General features: G+C 40.6%; 1 protein-coding gene and 1 pseudogene across 1 annotated transcript in view; both read right to left on the bottom strand.

Annotated features, from left to right (window-relative positions):
- The window catches only part of DOK6 (docking protein 6), a 362,588-nt gene that overhangs the window by 83,738 nt on the left and 257,129 nt on the right, over window positions 1-21,721 (bottom strand). The window lies entirely within an intron of this gene.
- Window positions 1,164-1,260, bottom strand: LOC132666167 (U2 spliceosomal RNA; annotated as a pseudogene).

Here is a 21,721-nt window from a genome sequence, read left to right as displayed (position 1 = left end):
TCCTCTACATCCCTTCCCTTCCCTTCTGCCTCCAAAATTTAGAAATGAACAATCCACCACGTGAAGATGATCACAATTGCTACCATTACCATTATTCTACTGTAATATGTTTATAAGATTTAGGGAAAAATTTTTTTTTAAAGGTTTACAGCTAATTTTATATCCATCCTGTACACATATCTCCTGATGGCTTTAGTGGAAGTTTAACATTCTTAACCTCCAAGTGTCAATCACAAAAAGCATCCGGTGAATTCCATATGCTTTGTTGACTGAAATGACTTGAAAGTGATCAATGTGATGGCGACCTGACAAGTATTGATTTTGTAGTCCCTGATAGTAAAAAATAAAGCAAAATAAAATATGAAAGAGAATAGTTTTTTTTTAAAGGACAATGCCATGGCATTAATGTATTCTTCTGAAGGGAGTAGACCAAACTGTCAACAGGAAAAGCAAGAACTGATACCTTCTTATGTTCTCTGCTGTTGTACACTTGCTCTATTTTAAAACTCTTTTGGGGAGGCTATGTGTGTATCATCTGAAACAGCTACCAATATATACTCAAACCTATTTGTCTGGGAAAGAGCTAATAACAAAGCAAGTCAAGCGAAAACTTAAATTCTGTCATTTAGAAATTATACTTCCTTTTGAAAGTGAATTGGACTGCCAAGTGATGGTTGGGAAATTTTTACAGTTTAACATGCAAGTTACTAATATTTACTCACTGAATTAGAAGAGTTACGCTTCTTTCCACCATTTTGAGAGGTCCCTAAAAATGAGATCATTATATTCCCTCAGAGCCAAACAGCCTGCAATCAGGGGTTACAAATTAAATTTTTATTCTTTTTTTTGCCCCAAACATACTTAATGAAGGTAAATTTTTAATCAAATGAAAGTTAATTCAGTGTCTCAAGTGACCAGAGGAAAGTGTTTAAACCAGATAGCCAAAATAGAAAAGAAATTCAAGCCTATACCTGATTTTACATTGAGTATGTCTTGCCTTGTCTTCTTAGGTTATTTTTATTCATTCATTGACATTTTTTTGGACATCAACCAACCACATGTCAGGCACTTTATTAATTTTTGGACAATATTTTTAAAAAGCATGTTTTAAAAAAATGAGTAAATAAACATTAATTCAGGAACTGCGTTTATTCTCATTATATATATATTTACCTTTTCATTTAAAAATGCAGCAAATGAGTAGGTGATGAAATGAAATTTATACTACACTTGATCTTAGCCAAAAGGCCGAGAAGTGATGAAATGAAATTTGTAATATACTAACACATTTTGGAGATTAAGAGCTAGTGAATTGGTTATCTTTATTGCGTTAAAATTTTCTCTAGAAGTTTTTAGTTGACAGATCACTGGTAGAGTACAATTTTTAGTCTTTTATTGTCATTATCAAAATAAGCCACCCAGTAAAATGACACAGTCATTCTAATTTACCAAGGGAAAATACTGATTGGTATTACAAAAGATGTGTGTACAGGCTTAAGTTACAGCTTTTTCACTCGTTTTGAAATTGAAATGAAAATTTAATATCTTGGTGAAAATGTGAATTTACTTAAATTTCAAAAATTGAAGAATTTCAAATGTAACTGTAGATTTTTATAATAATGTCAAATGTCATCATTACAGGTTAATAAATCTTAAACCATAACCTTAACTTTAATTTTTTAATGTTTATTGGCTTATTTTGAGAGAGAGAGAGAGAGAGAGAGAGAGAGAGAGAAAATCCCAAGCAGGCTCCATGCTGTCAGCACACTGCCTGATGTGGAGCTCAAACTCATGAACTTTGAGATCATGACCTGAGCCAAAAGCGAGAGCGAGACGATTAGCTGACTAAGCCACCCAGGCACCCCTTAAATGTTAATTTTTAAACCACATTTAAACTTTAAAGTCAATTTCTTTAAATATCTGAACTGGGAATATAGATAATGCTATTGTAATAGCGTTGTATGGTGACAGATGGTAGCTAAATTTGTGATGAGTATAGCATAATGTAGAGAGATGTTGAATTACTAAGCTGTACGCCTGAAACTAATGTAACATTGTGTGTCAACTATACTCAAGTAAAAAAAAATTAAAATAAAAAATAAATAAACACATGAATTGAAAATATGGTGAACAGATAATCTGAATCACCTTTAAAGCAGAAGCTAAGAAATGGAACCAGTATTTCCCCATCATAAATAAAAGTATCAATCATTTTATGTTATCCCCTGGTATCTTTGACCTTCTCAGGCATAAGAATTTGGGGCTCATCAGGGTTCATACTGACGTATTCTACTTAAGAACTAACCAACCATCTCTGTGTTTCCCCTGATAAATCAGGTATAAACTTGTATTAGAGCACTTCTAACATCTCACCACTTTTATTTTTACATGCCTTCTTCCCAACTAGACTCCTAATACAAGACATGAAATGAAAGAAAATCAGATTCACTCAAAAATCTTAAAAATCTAGAGACAAAGAGAATATAATTCCTTTCACTGTTGAAATAAGTTTTCCATCTCTACCCCTGATGATCCACCTTCACCTCCAATCTACCTCAAATGGTTTCTAGATTCCTACATACATCAAGTCACGGAACAAAGCAAACCACAAAAGAGATACTGAGGGGCGCCCGGGTGGCTCAGTCGGTTGAGCGTCCCACTCTTGATTTCATCTCAGGTCATGATACCAGGGCTGTGGGAGCAAGCCTCTCGTCCAGTTCCATGTTGAGTGTGGAGCCTGCTTAGGATTCTCTTTCTCTCCCTGTGCCCCTCTCCCTCACTCATGGTTTCTCTAAGAAAAAAAGTGTGTGTGTGTGTGTGGGGGGGGGGATACTGATATTGAATAGTCTAAAAAAGAGGTAAAGGAATGGAACTTCCAAAAATGAAAAAAAATACTACTTATCCTATTCTTACCCAATTTTGGTTCTCATTATTCTTGTTTTTATTTTATTTTACTTAAAAAAAACTTTAACATTTATTCATTTTTGAGAGTGAGAGAGACAGAACATGAGCAGGGAAGGGGCAGAGAGAGAGGGAGACACAGAATCCTAAGCAGGTTCCAGGCTCGGAGCTGTCAGCACAGGGCCCGACGCGGGGTTGCACTCATGGACTGAGAGATCATGACCTGAGTTGAAGTCGGACGCTTAACCGACTGAGCCACCCAGGCGCCCTTCAGTATTCCTGCTTTTGAAGTTAGATGGCTTGGCTATATGATTAATAAAGTTTCTTTCAAAAGTTCCTAAGCTTTGACTTAGTTCCATTTAAGGGGTAGTTTGCTTGAAACTCCATCTAGTAATAGCTGTGTCTCAAGAGATGGTTAACACCATTAAAATGTGATTTCTTATGTTGCGTTTCTTTATTATTGACTTGGGCACTTTTACTTTCCCTGATTAGTAACTTCCATGTAAGGGTTAAGAGAGTGGAGGTGAATGGAGTCATCTTACCGCCCAGGTGTTCACAGAAGTAAAGGATGTGGACTCCAGAAGGAACCTGCAGGCCATACCAAGGTTCATTTATGTCCACTCAGATCAGTGCAACTTATCATTTATTGAGCTTCAATAGTCAAAAGGCTCCTAGTGGAAATTCTCAAACTGCCTCACATCCTGATCACCACTATAGAGCCAAGAGCCCACTGGTCATGGCAGGTGTATTGGATAATTTTACGTGTCAACCAGACTAGGCTACAGGGTCCCGAGGCATTTAGTTAAACAGTATTCTGGGTCTGTGTGTGTGTGTGTGTGTGTGTGTGTGTGTGTGCATGTGAGGGGGTTTATGGATGAGATTGACATTTGAAGAAGTAGACTAAGGAAAACAGATCGTTCTCTCCATGGTGGGTGGGCTTCGTCCAATCCATTGGAAGCCTGAGCAGAAGAAAAGGGGATAAGGGAGAATTCACTCTTTTTGCCTCTTTTTGAACTGGGACATTAGTCTTCTTCTGTGCTTGGACTCGAATTTACACCACCAGCTCTCCTGAGTCTTCAGCCGACTGCAGACGGCGAGACTTCCCAGCTCGACTAATACAGCAGGCATATCTCTGTCTTCTAACTGCGCCAGAGCTTCTTGTGCCTGTGGAAATCCGACATCCTGTCTCTGGGTGTTTGCAAGCGGCGAGTGGGATGCACGCAGTTGTCCCTGATGTGTCAAAAATCATGTGGGTGGTGGAGTGAGCAAAGAATAGAGAAAACCAGACTTTTCGAGAGGAATGTATTTCCGTTTTTGTTTTTGCTTCACAACGGACGTAGCGCTTCCAGTTCGTACTGCTGAGATCTGCACAGACTTTTGCTTTCTGAGTCAGTACAGAGTGAAAAGAGAAGAGAACCACTGCCCACCAGACCCAAGGTGCCACTTTCTGCTCCTCAAACACAGCCCTAGACTTAGCTAGACTTGCATAACAAGGGCACTTTCTCCCTAATCAGCCAAGAGTTTTTATCTGCTTTGAGTACTATTATTACAGCAAAAGAAATGGGAAGTCAGGAGTCTGCTTCTGAACTTAAAGTAAGATTTGACTCTCTCTGGCATGCTTTTATAAATTTTCAGATGTCAGGTCTAGATGAGTAAGTCAGAGCTTTACTATAAATCCTGGCTAGAGAGAAACTGAGACATGACTTAAGAGGTGACCCTGACCCTTCTGGACCTGGGTGATGGTGGGGAAGAGAGAATAAAAAGAGGCAGAGAAAGCAGTGGGTGATGCTTCCATATCCTGATGTTGCTCATCTGAGTGGAAATTTGGAGAAGGCAGGAATTAATAAATTGGTACCTAGTTTGAGCCAACAGCCCTACACCTCTGACTCCCCACATGCCTCAGTTTGGATGCAGAACATCTAGAAAGTCTTGTGCAGGGGACTGGGGCTGAAGAAGGGGATATAAACATTCTAAGATTAAGGAAATGCTTTGATCAGTGGATCCAGTGAAAAGTGCCAGCACATCCCCCCACAAAGGCCAAACGGATACACTTCAGCAGGTGCCAACGTGGGGCAGACCAGAACAGATGGTGCTTGATCTGAGGTTTCTTTATGACCTAAGGCCACCTATGTCTGTTGTGTGTTCCAACAGCATATACTACATAAAACAGAAGAAAGGAGAGGAAACCAGTATGTTGCCAAGATGACGTACCCAAAAATGACAACTTAAAATGACATCCTTCTCATTGAGAAGGGGCTTACGAACAATCTTAGATAGAATATAAAAAAATATGCATTGTCTTTGCTCAACTAAGTTATATTACATTCCAGAGCCAGCTATAGTTGTGAAATAGCTGCCGTTGCAAATAGTGACAGCCTCACTCCCGTGTCAGAGAAATTCACTGGCAAAGCTTTTCATTTCCTTTGACCTCACATTTACATAGTCTTCCGGTCAGCTCTACAGTCTCTCCATACATTCGAGGGGAAACAGCTTTCCAGATTTCTGCCCACCCCTTTTTCCAATCCCTCCGCCATATTGTTCCTGGCTCTTACAACCATTTGAGGGATGGAGTAAAATGAATGTATTTTATTTTGATAGGTGTTAATACTGAAGAGGTTCTTGTCCTTGACAGAAAACCATAAGAGCCCAAACCAAAAAAAATGTATTCTTAGAGGTTGAGCATGTAGGATGATTTGTGCTAGAACAGGCTCCAGTGACCCAAATGTCAGAAGACGCCAGCTGAAGAGGGGGTCACGAGGGAAGGCACATGTGAGCCCTGGAATCCTTTCTAGTGTTACTGTTTGCAACTGGAGTTAGGAGAGTATGAGTGAGTGAGCCAAGAGCAACCTTTCAGGTGACATGAATGCTAGGTAAGAAAGTGGAGAAAGTGGAGAAAGTCTATGGGGTGCGAGAGAGGAGTGGGGAGAGAAGCAGTGAGTCAGATGGTGACAAAAATCAACCAGGATTAGGTTGAGGAAATGCTTATTCAAACGGGAGCATCTTTCAGTGGATGAGCTGGCTGTCTGTATCCTAAGGACAGAAAAGGTCCCAGGAACCAGAAAGGAAAGAGTGACGATCAGAGCAAGCAGAGGAAACAAAGTCAACTTTAAAATATAAAAATTATCCTCAGAGTCTCATCCTCAGAGAATATTCTAGACGGACCTCTCCTTGCTCATTCTGCCCATAGTCCTGGCTGAGTGGACTGACTGCATTTCCCTGGTAACTTAAGCCTCGGGTGAGTGAGGTTCTCACATTCTCCCATTCGGTGACATAAGCTAGGAGACACAGGGGTGTGCCTCAGTGTTAGCCAGTCAGTTGTGAAGTGGAGACTCAGGAGAAGGTGAGCAGATCTTGTGTGAAAAGGTGTGCAGCCTTTTCCTGAATTTTTATCTTGCTGTTCCATTTTATCTAATGTTAGGTATACTTTATTTCATGTGATGGATTCCATAAAGCTTCAGACAACAGGGACTGATTCTATACTTTATTTTTTAAATGTTAATTTATTCTTTTGAGAGAGAGAGAGAGAGAGAGAGAGAGAGAGAGAGAGAGGCAGATAGAATCCTGAGCAGGCTCTGCCCTGTCAGTGTGGTGCCTGACGTGGGGCTCGATCTCACGAACCGTGAGATCGTGACCTGAGCTGAAATCAAGAGTTGGACGCTTAACCGAATAAGCCACCCAGGCGCCCCTGATTCTGTATTTTAAATAAACACTTTAAGTTGTGACTTCTGCCCATCTAAGTTTGCAACTAGTGCTTTTAGAGCAAGCCCAGGGTGGTTTCTGCTCCTTCCAATGTAGGAGAGGACAGACCCTTCTCACAGGATCAGATTCTCATTAGCTCGTTCATTCATTCCACGTTTACCTAACGTTCCCTGTGTGCAGTCGCTTGGCCCAGCCCAGGACAGGCTGCACAGGTGGTGGTCTGGAAAAGCTACACGAGTGAGATTCTGGTGCTTTTTGTAAGTAGTTCACACTCTCTCTACACCACATCTCCACGCCTGGACCCAAATCCATTCCTTTCATATTTCCAGAAATATCTCCAATCGTTAATTAAGCACCTTCAAGAGACAGGAGCGGCTGGTGGTAGGATGGAATTAATTACTTATGTAACTGAGAGGTATTTATAGAAATAGAGTTTTGCTTTTCTGGAGGGGGCACTTTCAAGTCTGTAGAAGTGGAAGCCATGACCACGTTGATCTTGCCAGCCAGATGGCTGCCGGGGGATACTGGCTTCCTGGTGCATCAGGAAGAGAAAAGGAGATAAGGAAATCCTAACTTGTAGACACGCCAACTGAACATTCCTTACAACTGTGGCAAGAGCCGGTCAAGGCACCTGATGCAGCTAATTTAAGAACTGGCCCCTCTCCAGGCTCCTCAGCTTCTCTCCAAGAGTGGCCAGGCAGAGAGAGGGGGAAGACAGATGAGCTGGCCGCCCAGCATCTTCTCCGGGCCGCCTTCCCAGCTCAGGATGAGAGGCCGTGGGAGCCCCAGGGAGACAGGACTTTACGGGAATCTTTTCTACCAGTCTCAGTCTGGCACCAACCGTTGTAAAGAATGGAATAAAAATGCCATAAGGAAAGCAGTTGAGGGAAATTTACTCTTTTACCCTTGAGACCTAATGGGAATTCAAGCAGTGTGCATTTTATTTTATTTTTCTTAATGGTCAAAGCCCTTGGCTGCATACTGTAAATACCTATCATGGATCAAAGCAATCTTAGTGAAAAATATTCCTTCCAGCTTAGCTAGTTGTTAAAGCTCCATGAAGTGCTCGTTTGAAATGCCATCTTCTCCATGAACAAAAAGATCATTTGTTGCCAAGTTAGATGTGTATGATTTCATTTTTTCTTATTGCATATAAGGATGTTTATAGAATCTCAATTATATAACGTTTTGCATTGCTCTGTTATCTACCTTTCTAAATGCTTGAACTGTAAAGTTATGTTTATATAATTCATACTATTTTTTTTTCCATCTAGGGATTGATTACTCCTTTCAGTTCCCAACGGTTATTTCTCTTGCAACTTTCATTAGGTTTTCCTGCAAATTGAAGGGGAGAAGAAATAAGCAAGGTAGAAAACAAGAGAACTGAAAAGCAATTCTCCTGTGCCTTTCCAATTTATGTCAAAGGAAGTGATAAAGGTTTTGAGACCATGGTTAAGGGATGGAGTGGGACTAGGCTGCACATGACGGTGGGAAGGAGAACACGGAGAGATGAGAGGATGCCTTGGGAGGTACATGGCACATTGGGAAATACACCGATGAGGAGCCCGAGGGCTTGGGCTCAGCTTGGATGCTTTGGAAAAGTCATCGGATCTCCGAGTCTCAGCTGCTCATCTATAAAACTATTGGCCTTATACACTTTATAGGATTTGCTATGAAGAACCAATATAAAGCTGGAACTGTCAAGCACATTGAAATGAAGAGTCTTCGCGTGATTAGGAGCGATGGTTTTACAAGAGAGCTATGATAGTTGGCGCCTGACGCTAAAACATCCTCCTTAGCCAATGTCCTCTTGTGCTTCTGAGTATCCTTGGGATGCTGCTGCATTTTCTGTTTGGAGACGGTGTTTCCTGTTCTCAAACTGTGACCCACAAGGCCCGTGACAGGCCAATCACACCCTACTGCGTGCTCTGTCAATCGGGCAATTGTCTCCATAAGAGAATTTGCCTGTGAAAAACTGCCTCCCCTGATAAAGCGGCAGCTTTCCACGGGGGAAATCTACCTTCTGCTTCCACCAACACAGACAATATTTGAGAAGGGAGCAGAAACCGCTCTGCTATTTCACCAGCTCATGTAAAGGTCATTTTTCACCCTGCTTCTCCTGCAGTGGAAGGTGTTGATTGTATAGCTCTAGTAATGTTGCCTTTTTTGAAATTCATTTTTGTTCTCAGGGGCTGTGCTATCTTCCCCCTATACGAGTTTCATTATATTTAGTGCAGTGGAGCGTGTAGATGATGTAGTTAGAATGGCAGGCAAAATAACCCATTACTATACCTATTGTCAGCTTTCTGCATATTTAGTAGAAAATGCAAAAAAATATTTATGGTTGATCAGGATTGGAATAAATGCACAGGCTTAGGTACCGATTTTTGATTTTGGTGACTTTACCTATTTTTCTCTGGGGTGCTATTTAAAACATGGTAATTAATTTACCTTGGTGCAGGAGTAAGAAAACAGTTTCCTTTTTTTTTTTTCCAGTGAAAATTTCTTATTTCTTTAGAGTTTCTGTGTTTATGCAGGGTTCATTTGAACCACTTTTACTAGTAAATAGAGCAATGATATATATATTTTGTCAGGATACTGTGTTGTCATTGTAGATATTTTTACTGAATATTTGTTATTAATATTTTAAATTAACATAAATTTGAATTTAACTTTAGAGATATGAATGAAGTATTTTGCTGTTAATGCAAACACACACCAAAGCAAATAATCTAATAATTCACTACTCAAATCTAGCTGAAAAGAAGAGTTCTGGATTCAGGCAGGGATTTCTTTTCCGGATGTGCTAACAATGACTTGTGTGACCTTGAATGTATTGATTTCTCTCTAATTTGTACCGATATCTGTTCTCTGCCCTTTGCTGATGTGTATGTCTGGCATTGTGTCCTGGGAAGCTGACTTCTACAGGCCCAGGCTTGCTTGTCTTCTGGTTTCGCCAAAGGAGGGCACTCACAGAAGAGAGTTCGAGTGAGCCTGAGGTACTTTTCCCCACCCTGCCCTTCCTGTCTTAGCACTGTGGTTTGGGCATGCTTCCATCCTCCAAGGGTCCGAGCTCTCTCTGGGGTCCGGTTTCCTTGTTCCCTCAGGTGCGAAGTAGGTAAAAGCTTCTCCCTGTTGCTCATCTTGGGCTCCCCACCACCCCATGTTTGTTCCATAGTCATACCTACGCCTCTTTAAAGAGTTCCTACACTGAATTCCCCCCAAACTCTTTGAGTGGGTAATTTCTGTATTGGGGTGTCCACACTTAATTCATAACAAGTTATTTAATCTCTCAGACTCTCAGTTTTTTCATTTATAAAATAAGGAAAATAATGGCAGTTCATCTAAGAAGGTTGCTATGATGAGCAATACTAAGGATAGTAACAATAATAATAATAATAATAATAATAATAAATATAATGTTGGCATGCATCATGTACCTACTCCAAAGCTCAGTCTCTATCCACGTTATCATGACTTCTGGAATGCAAAAGTGGTCACCAACTACTTCCCATCCTATATTCACACCCTTGCCATGTGCCTTTAAAGGCCCCCCCCCCCCCCCAATACTTGAGCATTGGATATTAAGCAAGGGGAAATTTTTTAAAATTTTTTTTTTTTCAACGTTTTTTATTTTTATTTTTGGGACAGAGAGAGACAGAGCATGAACGGGGGAGGGGCAGAGAGAGAGGGAGACACAGAATCGGAAACAGGCTCCAGGCTCCGAGCCATCGGCCCAGAGCCTGACGCGGGGCTCGAACTCACGGACCGCGAGATCGTGACCTGGCTGAAGTCGGAGGCTTAACCGACTGCGCCACCCAGGCGCCCCGCAAGGGGAAATTTTTTAACATATAAGTTTTCAAAGGTATGCTGGCCATGTGTGTCAACAGACGATCTTGGGTGTTGCATATTAGTTAAAAGTAGAAATTAAAAAATATATTACATAATAAGAACCTAAAGAGAGGGAACTAGATAGCAGAAGAAAAATGTTTTGTGGACTATAATCTTAAGAGAAAGATAGCACAACATTTAAACACAGCAGGCTCTGCCTGAGAAAACTTCTCAAGTCAGGTCATGGAGTGTATCTAGATGAAAGCTAGTGCCATATAATCTTGTGTTTGGGGCAGGAGGGTTAACTCGTAGCTAAATCAAACAGAATATAACAACAGATGCTACCCAAATATTTTCTTTTTTTTTTATTTTTTTATTTTTTTATTTTTTTATTTTTTTTTTATTTTTTTATTTTTTTTATTTTTTAATATATGAAATTTACTGTCAAATTGGTTTCCATACAACACCCAGTGCTCATCCCAAAAGGTGCCCTCCTCAATACCCATCACCCACCCTGCCCTCCCTCCCACCCTGCCCTCCCTCCCACCCCCCATCAACCCTCAATTTGTTCTCAGTTTTTAACAGTCTCTTATGCTTTGGCTCTCTCCCACTCTAACCTCTTTTTTTTTTTTTTTTTTTTTTTTTTTTCCTTCCCCTCCCCCATGGGTTTCTGTTATGTTTCTCAGGATCCACATAAGAGTGAAACCATATGGTATCTGTCTTTCTCTGTATGGCTTATTTCACTTAGCATCACACTCTCCAGTTCCATCCATGTTGCTACAAAAGGCCATATTTCATTTTTTCTCATTGCCACGTAGTATTCCATTGTGTATATAAACCACAATTACTTTATCCACTCATCAGTTGATGGACATTTAGGCTCTTTCCATAATTTGGCTATTGAGAGTGCCGCTATAAACATTGGGGTACAGGTGCCCCTATGCATCAGTACTCCTGTATCCCTTGGATAAATTCCTAGCAGTGCTATTGCTGGGTCATAGGGTAGGTCTATTTTTAATTTTCTGAGGAACCTCCACACTGCTTTCCAGAGCGGCTGCACCAATTTGCATTCCCACCAACAGTGCAAGAGGGTTCCTGTTTCTCCACATCCTCTCCAGCATCTATAGTCTCCTGATTTCTTCATTTTGGCCACTCTGACTGGCGTGAGGTGGTATCTGAGTGTGGTTTTGATTTGTATTTCCCTGATAAGGAGCGACGTTGAACATCTTTTCATGTGCCTGTTGGCCATCCGGATGTCTTCTTTAGAGAAGTGTCTATTCATGTTTTCTGCCCATTTCTTCACTGGGTTATTTGTTTTTCGGGTGTGGAGTTTGATGAGCTCTTTATAGATTTTGGATACTAGCCCTTTGTCCGATGTGTCATTTGCAAATATCTTTTCCCATTCTGTTGGTTGCCTTTTAGTTTTGTTGGTTGTTTCCTTTGCTGTGCAGAAGCTTTTTATCTTCATAAGGTCCCAGTAATTCACTTTTGCTTTTAATTCCCTTGCCTTTGGGGATGTGCCGAGTAAGAGATTGCTACGGCTGAGGTCAGAGAGGTCTTTTCCTGCTTTCTCCTCTAAGGTTTTGATGGTTTCCTGTCTCACATTCAGGTCCTTTATCCATTTTGAGTTTATTTTTGTGAATGGTGTGAGAACGTGGTCTAGTTTCAACCTTCTGCATGTTGCTGTCCAGTTCTCCCAGCACCATTTGTTAAAGAGACTGTCTTTTTTCCATTGGATGTTCTTTCCTGCTTTGTCAAAGATGAGTTGGCCATACGTTTGTGGGTCTAGTTCTGGGGTTTCTATTCTATTCCATTGGTCTATGTGTCTGTTTTTATGCCAATACCATGCTGTCTTGATGATGACAGCTTTGTAGTAGAGGCTAAAGTCTGGGATTGTGATGCCTCCTGCTTTGGTCTTCTTCTTCAAAATTACTTTGGCTATTCGGGGCCTTTTGTGGTTCCATATGAATTTTAGGATTGCTTGTTCTAGTTTCGAGAAGAATGCTGGTGCAATTTTGATTGGGATTGCATTGAATGTGTAGATAGCTTTGGGTAGTATTGACATTTTGACAATATTTATTCTTCCAATCCATGAGCAGGGAATGTCTTTCCATTTCTTTATATCTTCTTCAATTACCTGCATAAGCTTTCTATAGTTTTCAGCATACAGATCTTTTACATCTTTGGTTAGATTTATTCCTAGGTATTTTATGCTTCTTGGTGCAATTGTGAATGGGATCAGTTTCTTCATTTGTCTTTCTGTTGCTTCATTGTTAGTGTATAAGAATGCAACTGATTTCTGCACGTTGATTTTGTATCCTGCAACTTTGCTGAATTCATGTATCAGTTCTAGCAGACTTTTGGTGGAGTCTATCGGATTTTCCATGTATAATATCATGTCATCTGCAAAAAGCGAAAGCTTGACTTCATCTTTGCCAATTTTGATGCCTTTGATTTCCTTTTGTTGTCTGATTGCTGATGCTAGAACTTCCAGCACTATATTAAACAGCAGCGGTGACAGTGGGCATCCCTGTCGTGTTCCTGATCTCAGGGAAAAAGCTCTCAGTTTTTCCCCGTTGAGGATGATGTTAGCTGTGGGCTTTTCATAAATGGCCTTTATGATCTTTAAGTATGTTCCTTCTATCCCGACTTTCTCAAGGGTTTTTATTAAGAAAGGGTGCTGGATTTTGTCAAAGGCCTTTTCTGCATCGATTGACAGGATCATATGGTTCTTCTCTTTTTTTTTGTTAATGTGATGTATCACGTTGATCGATTTGCGAATGTTGAACCAGCCCTGCATCCCAGGAATGAATCCCACTTGATCATGGTGAATAATTCTTTTTATATGCTGTTGAATTCGATTTGCTAGTATCTTATTAAGAATTTTTGCATCCATATTCATCAGGGATATTGGCCTGTAGTTCTCTTTTTTTACTGGGTCTCTGTCTGGTTTAGGAATCAAAGTAATACTGGCTTCATAGAATGAGTCTGGAAGTTTTCCTTCCCTTTCTATTTCTTGGAATAGCTTGAGAAGGATAGGTATTATCTCTGCTTTAAATGTCTGGTAGAACTCCCCTGGGAAGCCATCTGGTCCTGGACTCTTATTTGTTGGGAGATTTTTGATAACCGATTCAATTTCTTTGCTGGTTATGGGTCTGTTCAAGCTTTCTATTTCCTCCTGATTGAGTTTTGGAAGAGTGTGGGTGTTTAGAAATTTGTCCATTTCTTCCAGGTTGTCCAATTTGCTGGCATATAATTTTTCATAGTATTCCCTGATAATTGTTTGTATCTCTGAGGGATTGGTTGTAATCATTCCATTTTCATTCATGATTTTATCTATTTGGGTCATCTCCCTTTTCTTTTTGAGAAGCCTGGCTAGAGGTTTGTCAATTTTGTTTATTTTTTCAAAAAACCAACTCTTGGTTTCGTTGATCTGCTCTACAGTTTTTTTAGATTCTATATTGTTTATTTCTGCTCTGATCTTTATTATTTCTCTTCTTCTGCTGGGTTTAGGCTGCCTTTGCTGTTCTGCTTCTATTTCCTTTAGGTGTGCTGTTAGATTTTGTATTTGGGATTTTTCTTGTTTCTTGAGATAGGCCTGGATTGCAATGTATTTTCCTCTCAGGACTGCCTTCGCTGCATCCCAAAGCGTTTGGATTGTTGTATTTTCATTTTCGTTTGTTTCCATATATGTTTTAATTTCTTCTCTAATTGCCTGGTTGACCCACTCATTCGTTAGTAGGGTGTTCTTTAACCTCCATGCTTTTGGAGGTTTTCCAGACTTTTTCCTGTGGTTGATTTCAAGCTTCATAGCATTGTGGTCTGAAAGTATGCATGGTATAATTTCAATTCTTGTAAACTTATGAAGGGCTGTTTTGTGACCCAGTATATGATCTATCTTGGAGAATGTTCCATGTGCACTCGAGAAGAAAGTATATTCTGTTGCTTTGGGATGCAGAGTTCTAAATATATCTGTCAAGTCCATCTGATCCAATGTATCATTCAGGGCCCTTGTTTCTTTATTGACTGTGTGTCTAGATGATCTATCCATTTCTGTAAGTGGGGTGTTAAAGTCCCCTGCAATGACCACATTCTTATCAATAAGGTTGCTTATGTTTATGAGTAATTGTTTTATATATCTGGGGGCTCGGGTATTTGGCGCATAGACATTTATAATAGTTAGCTCTTCCTGGTGGATAGACCCTGTGATTATTATATAATGCCCTTCTTCATCTCTTGTTACAGCCTTTAATTTAAAGTCTAGTTTGTCTGATATAAGTATGGCTACTCCAGCTTTCTTTTGGCTTCCAGGAGCATGATAGATAGTTCTCCATCCCCTCACTCTCAATCTAAAGGTGTCCTCAGATCTAAAATGAGTCTCTTGTAGACAGCAAATAGATGGGTCTTGTTTTTTTATCCATTCTGATACCCTATGTCTTTTAGTTGGCGCATTTAATCCATTTACATTCAGTGTTATTATAGAAAGATATGGGTTTAGAGTCATTGTGATGTCTGTATGTTTTATGCTTGTAGTGATGTCTCTGGTACTTTGTCTCACAGGATCCCCCTTAGGATCTCTTGTAGGGCTGGTTTCGTGGTGACAAATTCCTTCAGTTTTTGTTTGTTTGGGAAGACCTTTATCTCTCCTTCTATTCTAAATGACAGACTTGCTGGATAAAGGATTCTCGGCTGCATATTTTTTCTGTTTAGCACACTGTAGATATCGTGCCAAGCCTTTCTGGCCTGCCAAGTTTCAAAGGAGAGATCAGTCACGAGTCTTATAGGTCTCCCTTTATATGTGAGGGCACGTTTATCCCTTGCTGCTTTCAGAATTTTCTCTTTATCCTTGTATTTTGCCAGTTTCACTATGATATGTCGTGCAGAAGATCGATTCAAGTTACGTCTGAAGGGAGTTCTCTGTGCCTCTTGGATTTCAATGCCTTTTTCCTTCCCCAGTTCAGGGAAGTTCTCAGCTATAATTTGTTCAAGTACCCCTTCAGCACCCTTCCCTCTCTCTTCCTCCTCTGGGATACCAATTATGCGTATATTATTTCTTTTTAGTGTATCACTTAGTTCTCTAATTTTCCCCTCATACTCCTGGATTTTTTTATCTCTCTTTCTTTCAGCTTCCCCTTTCTCCATAACTTTATCTTCTAGTTCACCTATTCTCTCCTCTGCCTCTTCAAGCCGAGCCATCGTGGATTCCATTTTGTTTTGCATTTCGTTTAAAGCGTTTTTCAACTCCTCGTGACTGTTCCTTAGTCCCTCGATCTTTGTGGCAAGAGATTCTCTGCTGTCCTGTATACTGTTTTCAAGCCCAGCGATTAATTTTATGACTATTATTCTAAATTCACTTTCTGTTATATTATTTAAATCCTTTTTGATCAGTTCATTAGCTGTTGTTATTTCCTGGAGATTCTTCTGAGGGGAATTCTTCCGTTTGGTCATTTTGGAGAGTCCCTGGCGTGGTGAGGACCTGCAGGGCACTTCCCCTGTGCTGTGGTGTATAACTGGAGTTAGTGGGCGGGGCCGCAGTCCGACCCGATGTCTGCCCCCAGCCCACCGCTGGGGCCACAGTCAGACTGGTGTGTGCCTTCTCTTCCCCTCTCCTAGGGGCGGGATTCACTGTGGGGTGGCGTGGCCCGTCTGGGCTACTTGCACACTGCCAGGCTTGTGTTGCTGGGGATCTGGCGTATTAGCTGGGGTGGGTAGGCAAGGTGCACGGGGGCTGGAGGGGCAGGCTTAGCTCGCTTCTCCTTAGGTGATCCACTTCAGGAGGAGCCCTGTGGCAGCGGGAGGGAGTCAGATCCGCTGCCGGAGGTTTGGCTCCGCAGAAGCACAGAGTTGGGTGTTTGCCCGGAGCGAGCAAGTTCCCTGGCAGGAACTGGTTCCCTTTGGGATTTTGGCTGGGGGATGGGCGGGGGAGATGGCGCTGGCGCCTTTGTTCCCCGCCAAGCTGAGCTCTGCCGTCCGGGGGCTCGGCAGCTCTCCCTCCCTCTGTCCTCCAGCCTTCCCGCTTTCCGAACAGAGCTGTTCACTTATGACCTCCCAGACGCTGAGTCGCGCTTGCTGTCGGAACACAGTCCGTCCGGCCCCTCCGCTTTTGCCAGCCAGACTCGGGGGCTCCGCTTGGCCGGCGAGCCGCCCCTCCGCCCCGGCTCCCTCCCGCCGGTCCGTGGAGCGCGCACCGCCTCGCCGCCCTTCCTACCCTCTTCCGTGGGCCTCCGGTCTGCGCTTGACTCCGGAGACTCCCTTCTGCTAATCCTCTGGCGGTTTTCTGGGTTCTTTAGGCAGGTGTAGGTGGAATCTAAGTGATCGGCAGGACGCGCTGTGAGCCCCGCGTCCTCCTACGCCGCCATCTTCCCTACCCAAATATTTTCTATCCTGAGCCATGAATACCTCAGGAGAATGAGCTTATGCGATAATCATGAGGCAGGGAAATTAAAGAGCTATACTTTTTCTTAAAAAAAATTTTTTTTAATGTTTATTTGTTACTGAGACAGAGAAAGACAGAGCATGAGTATGGGAGAGGCAGAGAGAGGGGGAGACAGAGAATCCGAAGCAGGCTCCAGGCTCAGAGCTGTCAGTGAAGAGCTGGACGCGGGACCTGAACCCACAAACCGCAAGATCATGACATGAACCTGAGTTGGATGCTTAACCGACTGAGCCACCCAGGGGCCCCAAGAGCTATACTTTTTTAATTGGATGTTGGATACATTCAAAAGATCAGGCTGGTCCAGTCCATGCGAAGTCTCTGAGAGAAGTACTAGGAGATGGACATTTTGGGGAGAAGACATCATATGGTCATTAATGTTCTTCTACCTTTAGATCAAAAGGAAAATATGTCTAGGCTGAGACATGACGTTCACACTCAATGCTGCTGACCTCTACATCAATGAGGAGTTGCTAGGCTGTTCGAAGGCGCTCATGTGAAGGTAAGAATAATAGCTTACTTAGATAGTACCTTCTTTTATAAATATGGACCCAAAATTCAAAGGTGTAAGTGTGAATGGTGAAAAGCATCATTTTCTTCTCTGAAGAACATACTAAAAATGTCAATACTCTTCAATAGTGACCCAAAGTGACACAGAGACCCAAACATGATCTCATTTTATGAGATGGAATTAAATTAAGATGTCCATTTAAAAGAGGTTTGAAATAACACCATATCTTTTTTGAGGAAGCTTTCAATTCCACCCCCCCCACCCGAGTTACCATTGCATCCCAAATTCATACACACCCTTGAACTGACCCTTGCAGTCTAAAAATTCTCGCATAAATTAAGCCTTTGTGTTTAAAGACAGATCAAACAGTTTTTATCCAGGATACACATAGTTCTTACTATAGAGAATAAACTTTCAATGATCCTTTAACTTCATTCCATTCAAAAACACAGCGCGGTTTACATTATTCTTAAGACATTTTTAGGTTGTCTTTTTACACACAAGAAAAATAATTCTTTGGTGGTTATTTTTTTCTATTTTTTTTGTTCTCATCAATAAATGTATGAAATTCATACTTTAAGTAAATTCATAATAATGCTTCCACTGCATTTTAAAAACTCCTTCCAAGGGAGCCGGCTTAGGGAAAGAACTAATAGAATTAGCATTTTTTGATGGATGACTAGTGTCAAGACAGAGAGATGAAAATGCTTATTGCAGTTCGAGAATACACCTGCACGTGCACTTCATGCAATAAACAGCACAGTGCGACTGGGGAACGTAACTTACCCTAGCTTTTTGGTCTTAGGCAACCAAAGCATTATTTTTCCCATTTTTATCATTTATATTGTCATAAACACATTTTTATGGGAAACCTTATGTCTATTTCTACTTTAATGTCGGCCAGATCTACAGCTAGCTACCTACCTTGGAATGTTTGGTGAGTACTTCATCAAGGCCTTGCTACTTGAAGAGAAGAGAAGCCAAAAAAAAAAACCAAAAAAAAAACAAACAAAAAAACTCTCATTCTTCAAGTAAGTATTTGACTTAGGCTCCAAACATCTTCAAATAATTAAGCAGATATTTTTTGTGTGCCTACTATGTTCCAGAAATACATATGCTTGTTGGAGACAGGAATTTCCTGACAAGGACTTTCCGTATATATTCTACAACACTTATCGAAGTGATCTTCTGACAATGACACAGGAGGGGACACTCTTGTGTGATATCTTGGGTATGTGAGGATAGGCTCTTATGTATGTATGGTATGATAAAGACAAGTTTGGGAATTTGTGTGCACTCTTTGGGCTAGTGGACACAAATGATATCGAGAACAAAAACTGTAAGAAAGCCAAGGTTGAATCTACAAGTATACTTTTGGGGCAGGTTGAACACAGGGCATTTCTGAGAACAAAAGAAAAATCCCTCCTTTCTAGCTGTTTGTCCTCTAGAGAGGAATTCACTTATCCCCCCTCTTTAGATTTTAAAGTGTGTTCATGTGATTAAAATTGTTATTCTTGATGAACTGCTTCACAGGAAATCTTTTGCAGCTTTGGTTTTGATTTGGAGAAATAGTGTTTTAAGGGACCATAAAAATAAAATCACCATGCTCATTTATTTCCTTCAAAAAACGTAACCCGATCACTGTGAAATCTTGTGACTATGTGAAGAAATAAATGAACTGATGAGCATTACGTCCATGTAAATTGTGGTGAAAGATCAGTGGGAGACTTTCAAGTATATGAACGTATATCTGCCTATCCTTCAACTTTGATATTCTGTGCCAATGGTAATCCAGATTTAACTGATTTTAAATCTGCATTTTGTATTAACATTTGCTATTTTTCAGACACATTTAAATTTAGAAGTAACATGTAGGATCAAAGGGGAAATGTAAACATCAAATTGTTCCTTACTTAAGCACTTGTCATAATCTTACTACCTAGGAAAGTGTCCTTTCCAGTAAGAAAGCGAGAGCTAAGGATAATGAATTAAAAATTGGCCTAATATCATAATTACAAAATATTTGAACAGATATGCACTATATAGCTATCATGGGTTCTACTTTTCAACATTCTGAAAGAGGATTCAGAATATTTTGATGTCTGAAAACAAATTTCTTAAATATAATTTTCATATTTTTCACATTGTTATTTCCACAACTTTAGTTGTAAAAGAAATATGTGTACAGGGACGCCTGGGTGGTTCAGTCAGTTGAATATCTGACTTTGGCTTAGGTCATGATCTCGCAATTGACGTGTTCGAGTCCCACATCGGGCTCTGTGCTGACAGCTCAGTGCCTGGAGCCTGCTTCCGATTCTGTGTCTCCCACTCTCTCTGCCCCTCCCCCGCTCATGCTCTGTCTCTCTCTGTCTCAAAAATAAATAAACTTTAAAAAAGTAAAAGGAAAAGAAACATGTATACAAAACATGAGATAAAATACAAATGTAGACCTCAATGACGTATCAGAAAGCAAACACAAGTAAAACTGTCACTTAATCAAAACTTAGAACACAGTTAGCATTTTAACATTTTGCGTTCCCCAATTCCTACTACCTCCCATTCTAGACTCTGATTTAACTAGAGGTTTATGGCAATGGTTTCCTGGGTTTGTTTGTTTTTTGGTGTGTTTTTTAGTTTTTCCGCTAATTATGCACCCATAAACATTGTAGTTTAGCCTTGCTTATTCTCCAACTTTATTCTTTTGTGTTTGGCTGCTTTTGTTCCCTCAAAATGATATTTATTCATCCATGTAGTTGTTTATAATGTAGGCCATTCATTGTTACTGAAGTGTTCTACTATGTGATTATGCTAAATTATTCTTCCATTCTACTGCTGAATCACATTCAGGTTATTTCTATTTGGGCTCTTACCAAATATATAAATACTTGAGTCCCTGTCTCTTGATAGACACGTGCCAGCACTTCTGCAGAGCATATATCCGGAACTAGAATTGCCTGGTTATGGAGTGTGTGCATATTCCGATTTACTAGGTGACAAACTAGCGATTGTACAAATTTCCACTCCTACTATAATGGATGCGAGTTTCAGTTGCTTCACATCCTCACCAACACTTGGTATTGTCAGTCGTTTAAATTTTAGCCATTATTTTCCATGCTGAGCGGGAGTCTGCTTCAGATTCTCTCTGTCTCTCTCCCCCTCCCTCCAACCCTCTGCCCCTCATGTTCTGTCCCTCCCTCTAAAATAAAATAAAATAAAAATTTAGCTATGGGGCACCTGGGTGGCTCAGTCGGTTAAACGTCCAACTTCAGCCCAGGTCATGATCTGGCAGTTCGTGAGTTCGAGCCCCGTGTCGGCTGGGCTCTGGGCTGATCTGTGCTGACAGTTGAGAGTCTGGAGCCTGCTTTGGATTCTGTGTCTCCCTCTCTCTCTGCCCCTCTCCTGCACTGTCTCTCTGTCTCTTTCTCTCAAAAATAAATAAACATTAAAAAAAAAAAAAGACTGACTATTCCTCAATGCTCTCCATTACCCCCTCTGATGTAAAGAAAATACATGTTTCTTCCAATGGCTAGAGATCTAGTCTTGTGCTGATGTTACAGTGTCTTAAATAGTTTCGCTTTGTAATATGCCTAAATATCTGGAAAGTCATGTCTTCTCAGCCTGTGCTTCAACAATGATTGGGTTAATTCATATGAGTTTTTCCATTTGAATTTCCATATAACTTTTAGAATTAGCTTCTTAAATTTCAGATCTTTACTATTTTCATTTATCTTTATTCACTACTGCATTTCTAATATATCTGGGAACAGTTTCTCTTTTCATAAAAGTTATCTTTTAGCATTTTTGTATTCTCTTTGATGAAGGTCTGCTGGGAGGAATTACCAGATTTTGGTCTGTATACAATATTTTAACTTAATATTTAATCCTGAAGAATATATTCACTAAGTGTGGATTTTTTTAATGTTTGTTTATTTTTGAGAGAAAGAGAGAGAGAGAGACAGAGAGAGAGAGAGAGAGAGAATTAGCGGGGAGGGGCAGATAGAGAGGGAGACACAGAATTTGAAGCATGCTCCAGGCTCTGAGCCATCAGCAAAGAGGCCAGTGTGGGGCTCAAACCCATGAACCATGAGATCGTGACCTGAGCCAAAGTCAGATGCTTAACCCACTGAGCCACCCAGGTGCCCTACTAAGTGTGGGATTTTAAGTAGATAGTTATTTCCCTTTAGCACTTTATAGGTATTATACCATTTTTTTCTCTGGCTTTCATAATTTCTATTGAGCTATCAGCTCTAGGTTACACTGTAATCTCTGAAAACAGCTGTTTCTTTCAAGAGCAGCTTTCTTTTTATTTATCATTCTTAGGTTTAGCAGAGATTCCCGACTGTATG

Source organism: Panthera onca, chromosome D3 (assembly GCF_046562875.1).
Source record: "Panthera onca isolate mPanOnc1 chromosome D3, mPanOnc1 haplotype 2, whole genome shotgun sequence".
Lineage (NCBI taxonomy): Eukaryota > Metazoa > Chordata > Mammalia > Carnivora > Felidae > Panthera > Panthera onca.
Note: the sequence above shows the minus strand (reverse complement) of the source record. Positions and strands in the feature narration are given on the sequence as shown.